Raw genomic sequence first — 6,256 nt, 5'->3', positions numbered from 1 at the left:
TGGGAAGAGTTTTTTTTTTTTTTTTTTCCTAGGGTGGAGGTTAGTCCAAGTACTGGAGAAACAGATGCGTCTTGAGTCGTCATTTAAAGATAGTCAAAGTCTCTGATGTACGGACATCTAGAGGAAGTTCATTCCACCACCTAGGTGCCAGAACAGAAAAGAGCCTGGATGAATGCCGCCCTCGATCCCTGAGAGATGGTGGGATGAGGCGATCAGTGCTGGAGGATCAGAGGGAACGTGGTGCAGTGCGTGGTGTAATTAGCGCAGAGAGGTAAGTGGGTGCTGGGCCATTTTTAGCTTTGTAGGCAAACATCAGTGTTTTGAATTTGATGCGAGCAGCTACAGGAAGACAGTGCAGGGAGCGGAGGAGTGGGGTGGTGTGGGAGAACTTGGGAAGGTTAAAAACGAGACGTGCTGCTGCATTCTGGATCAGTTGCAGAGGACGAATCGTGGACAGAGGCAGGCCTGCCAGGAGTGAGTTGCAGTAGTCCAGTCTTGAAATAACAAGGGACTGAACAAGCACCTGAGTAGCCTGTGAAGAAAGAAATGGGCGAATTCTTCTGATATTGTAAAGAAGAAATCGACAAGAGCAAGTAAGGTTAGCGATGTGTGGGGAAAATGACAGATGATTGTCCACGGTTACCCCAAGATTGCGGGCGGTGACTGAAGGAGTGATTTGGTTGTTGTCCAGGGATATCACAAGGTCTTTTAGGGACAGGGATATCACCCCTAGGTTGTCAGGGATATCACAAGGTCATTAATACAATAAGCCTTTTTAAATGTTCACTAAAACACTTACTGAGTCATTTCTCTGTTTTTATCATGAACAAAACACTTCAATATTTCTCACTTATATTAATTTACAGTTAAAATCGTTATGGTCCCACTTTGTATTAAATGTGCATAAGCTTTGTAAAGTCATGTGCAAAAGTTATTACTCCCCTTTGAATCCTGTGTTTTTGTGTAAAAACATAAAAAAAAATATCTGATCATAGCGTGCCTTAATATTAGGCCAATACATCTCAGATAAACAACAAATACCTTTTTTTATTTATTTTTTTTACTGTGTAAATATTTATTTATTTGAACACAAAAAAGAAAACCCAGATAGTAAAAATCACGTGGGCCAGATCCGTGTAACTGACTTGGGCCGGTGTTTTTTGGCACCACAGGCCACTACAGGCACAGATACAATTTACCTTATCCGGACCAGCACTGAGGCAGCTCCGGGCCTGATGTGGATTCTTTTATGATGATTTGGCCCAAATGTGGACCAGTTCTGGTCCAGCTCTGTTCTGGATCTGGTCCAGATTCCATCTATTGTGGAATAGATGTGGGCTGGACTATGTTGCTGTATGTCTAGAATTTCAAACATTTATTTTCTAAAATATACATGATTAAATATCTTAGTCTTATATTGTCTTTTTTTCTTCTAATTCTAACCAACTGAAAAAAATGAACCTGGCTACCTGTTACATGTACTAAAATGTAATATGTGATTTGTACATAATAATTTCATGTTTCCAAGATGAACATGAATAAATTATGTTGTATTTACATGAAATTCAACAACTTAACATGTATTAGATTTAATCATGTTGAGATAAACCAAAGAGATCTTGTCACTATGAAAACCGGAAATAGCAAAACCGGAAATATCGCGAGAAGAGAACACAGCGTGTTGAGAAGACAAACGTTTGGCGGGCGTGTGGAAAAGGTAAGCAGGAATTAATTCCCATCTTTCCAAATAGAAACGAAATACTGAACATAAATGTTACCTGCTGATTAGCGATGTTTAGTCACGTTATTTTGGTTTAAGCTATTTCTTGTATTTTTAATCACACTTAAAATACCGACGGTTATATGCGCGTGCTTAATCTGCGGTTCGGTACTGGTTTCGGTCTGTTCTCATGAGTTGTGAAGCGAGAGGAACAAAGTATAAATATTGTTCATTTGATAAATTAAGTGTCATGAATTTTAATTAAATCTATCTCTGTATTTTTTTCACAGGAGTTTGTGAGTGAAAGTGTCCTGTCTGCATCTGACTTCAGGAGTTTCCTGACCAACCGTCTCTAACGGTCATATTTAAAAGTCATAATGGACAGTTATAAATTACAAAACGTTTCTGTTGGTGTTTAATTGTTTTTCTATGATTAATACTTATGTGTGGTGTTTTATGTTTTGTACATCTTTTTAAATTGAGACCTCATTTGTAAGTTGCTGCTGGTGTAAAATAAAAATCTCTGTTTTATCCCGTTTGTCTTATGCTTCCTTCCTTCACAGAATTCTGTTGACCAGGTCTTGAAATTTAAATTTACTTGAGTTGGATCAACTTAATTTACAACTGAAAAATGTGTTGTACCAACGCTATTCATTTATGTTAACAGTATTAAATTATGTTGGACGCAGCTGTAGTAAATAAGTTAATTGAACCTAATAAAATTTATTTGACTGAACCTAAGAACATTAAGTTGGGCCAACAAAATTGCTTAATGCTGAAAGAGAGCCATTGAATCAGGTGGAAATTCTTTCCATAATTTAAATTAAAGTGTACTGATTTATACACATAAACAACTACTGTATTAAAATGCCTTCTGATCATCTAATGTTAATTCTAACACAACCTCTGTAAACCACTAGCCACTACTTCACTGTAAACATACAAAACACAATTACACAGAGCAGATTTGACCTTACTTTCTACTAAACACAGTTTTATACTTACTGTGCTTACATAATATTCACCAAGCTTAAATCAGTGCTACACAATAAGAAAAAGACGAATTATTACCACATAGTCGTAATGCAACACTTCTTGAAATTTCAAAAAATCTAAATAAGTCAAATAAGATCTAATTTTAATTTAACTAGTTAGTCACAAACATTTTTCCATGTTTGTTGTTATGCTTTTACTAACAAAGATGGTAGGGGATTGACAGGATAGGGAATAACATCCAATAAATGTCCTGGGTCAGTGGTCACTAGCAGTTCTTGGTCTGGTGCTTAAGTATTGTTTTTCTGTTTCAAATGAAAGTGAATTGCCAGTATATTTTATACTAATGAAAGAAAAACGTATCTAAAAACAGAATAAGAACATTGTAAGTCATTTCATTTTTTTATTTATATTTTTTTTTAACTATGCAACTACTGGAGTTGATCCCCTGAGTCCAAACAATGTGGTCAGAAAAAAGCAAATACTAATAACAAATTTATCCAAACAAACTGTAAACACACCCAATCAGATAGAGCAGTCAAACGATTTAATTTCCATGGGTCATCCGCAAAAAAAAAAAAAAAAGCTGTTATTTTTCCACTAAAGTAGTGTTATGAGACAGACAATGGATAAACTGCAAATTAACATCATTGTGTCATGAAACGGGTGTTATGGCTGATGGTGTTGCCGTGGGCAGTAAGGGGCAGGGGCATAGGCGCAGAGGGGAGTTTAACGAAACAATAACAATGTCTTTAACGAAACAATAACTAACCAAGCACAATGAGACAAAACCAAAAACAAACAAACAAACTTAAACTATTACACAAAGCATATTGTGAAACAGGTGCTATGACGAGACGGCGGTCCATACAAGGCGTAGGCTCTATAGTGAAACACAGGCTCTAAGACGTTGTACACATAAGCTCTGGGGGGTATTCCAGAAAGCTTGGTTAACTTACCATTTGGTTAATCTTAACCTCTGGGTTGATTAACCCCAAACCCGCATACCGCGAGTATGTCGGTTCCAAAACACCTGATAAGAGTAGGTTTAATCAATCCTCTGCTGGTTACCCAGAGGTAGTGCGAGTGCACGGTGCATTTATAAAGACATTTTCAATAGATCACCGATTTCACGAGTCAAAATAGAAAATCAAAGTGAAAAAAAGAGAGCGGCGTATTTCACAGAGGTTTTAATGCACGCATATGAGGAATTCAAGCCAATATTAATGATAAAATGATGCATCGCTAAAGAAAGAGAGCCGGCATGGCAAAAATAAAAGACAGAGTAAATGCGTGAGTGTATTAAATAGCAAATTTAACATCGCCTCCCCTTTTATGATAATACAAAAAAATTAAACATCCCTTCCGCATCTTTTTGACTGTTAAATGAAAGCATTTACTTTTCCTGCCATTCATTTCTTTAGGTTAAAATACCAATGTATATTGACTAGGAATTTATGGTTTCTTATTTAATAAGGTGTAATCCTTCTGGAGCCAGAAGACAAGTGAAAATGAAACACAAAAATGTTCTGCAAAAAGGTAATATTTGATCACACGATCACTGAACTATTTATTGAACATGATTTAGTATATTCTTTCTGTCATGGAGCTAATAGGAAGAAGGTTGAAGCCCATCTAACTGGCGGGGGCCCATCACCACCTCCCCTCCCCCCATCTCTTAATAAAGGGCCACCAGTGACACTAACATGGTGAAATGTAAGTTTACCACTATGATTTATTTCCATTATACGACTTAATAAATTTCTGTCACTTAAAGGCTTTTAAACATGCTTTATGTTTTTACACAGGCTTACTTTATTTAACTGCATATGATGTGTAGGCTACTGTTATCTTAGTTGTATTACCTGGACATGTTTTTTCCTGCAAATTAGTTTTTCTCTTTGATAATATTGAGAATTCTATGGGTTGTATTTTCTTATAGATACTGATAGAGGGATTGTATTATCGGACCCTACAGAAAGAACACAGTCTGTTACAGTTGTAAGTGTTTTGTTGTCAGGTACCTTTAGTTGCTTTTATTTTATTTTTTGCCAGATAACGTATACTTGCATAATTTCACTGAAGGATAAGGATGTAGAGACTACATCTGCTGTGACAGAAGTGGACAATGCTGGTAGATACACTGAGGTAGGATGCATACTATTGTAATGCAGCGCCCCCTTTTTACATTAGAGTAATAAACTGTCATTGTGCTTTCACGGTACATACCTGGGGATTTACCCACGGATGAAGGTCCTTTAACCTCAATGCACAATCTAATCAATGTAAGAATTTGTGTGCACTTGTCCATATTTTAATTTTATTGTCTGACAGAATTTTATTTATTTAATTATTTTTAATAATAAATTCTAGTTTTTATTCCTAGTTGCCAGCAAAGGAGCTGTATAAGGTCCATCTTCAAAAACAAATAAGAAAAAGTGACATGGAGATGGACCTTAAATGGAAGAGAAAAGGCTATCTATTAACCCTGTAAAGCCCACTGTTGCAGAATTACAACATCACTTTTAACAATTCTAAAAAAAGGCCAGCAATTTTTTTTTTTTTCCTCAAAACCACATTTACATATTTAATGGGTCCTATTGTTTGTACTCATGATGCTATTGGATGGAAAAAGTGTTTATAGGTCTGGTCATCTTGCCGTGAACTTACTCTACTTGCAAACTTCGCATTGAGCTGATCTCCTGTTTTTGCACGCCTGGATTTGTCAAGATTTAAGTAAGTAAAATCTCTAAAATATTTTTTTCTATGTTTCATACAATGTCTAGAACATATACATATTTAGTTATTTTAGAAAACATTGATAAAATTTGATTTAGAGGTTATTATGTCTATGTTGTAATTCTACAACGTTGGGTCAGAGTGGTAGCCTGTTGCATTGTTTAGGGACAGGTGTGAATGGTCTTGAATGTGAACCTGTTAGTGCTCTGGGGGGATGCATGTGTCCCTTTTAGTATGATAAGTAGACTATAATAGGCCAATTAGACAGCATTGTTCGAATGTAGTGGAATTTTGATCAGCATTTGCATTGAAATGGTTATACTTTGATGGATAATACTTAGCTCTCTACCCTTGATACATGGTCTACCACCCTGTCTATTCTTTGTTTATCTGCTACAATAAAAGACCTATATGTGTTATTCACATATTTAATTACATTTTTCCAAACCTTTTCAGTTTCAGAATGCCACCAATACAGAAAGGTCATCTATTCAGTGTGCAGGATGTGATTGCTGCAGTCCAAAATGGAGAGAGTGATTTTGAAATGGACTTGGATGACACTGATGCAAGTGATTTAGAGAATGAGGATGTAGGTGAAATGGACAAAGAAAACCACCAACCCATTGACTGCCCAGCTAATGATGATGTGGACATCACGCCCCAACCAAAAAAACACACAGTGCCCCGTGACAGGTTTCGTTGGTTGAAAAAGGAGTTTATCAGTCCTAATACAGATTTTTCTGGTTCAGAAATCACCAATGATGCCACCTCCCTTCTGACCCCACTGGAGTACTTCCAAAAGTT

The sequence above is a fragment of the Clarias gariepinus genome, chromosome 1, assembly GCF_024256425.1.
Source record: "Clarias gariepinus isolate MV-2021 ecotype Netherlands chromosome 1, CGAR_prim_01v2, whole genome shotgun sequence".
Classification (NCBI taxonomy): Eukaryota; Metazoa; Chordata; class Actinopteri; order Siluriformes; family Clariidae; genus Clarias; species Clarias gariepinus.
The sequence above is the reverse complement of the archived record's forward strand: the minus strand, read 5'-3'. Positions refer to the sequence as shown.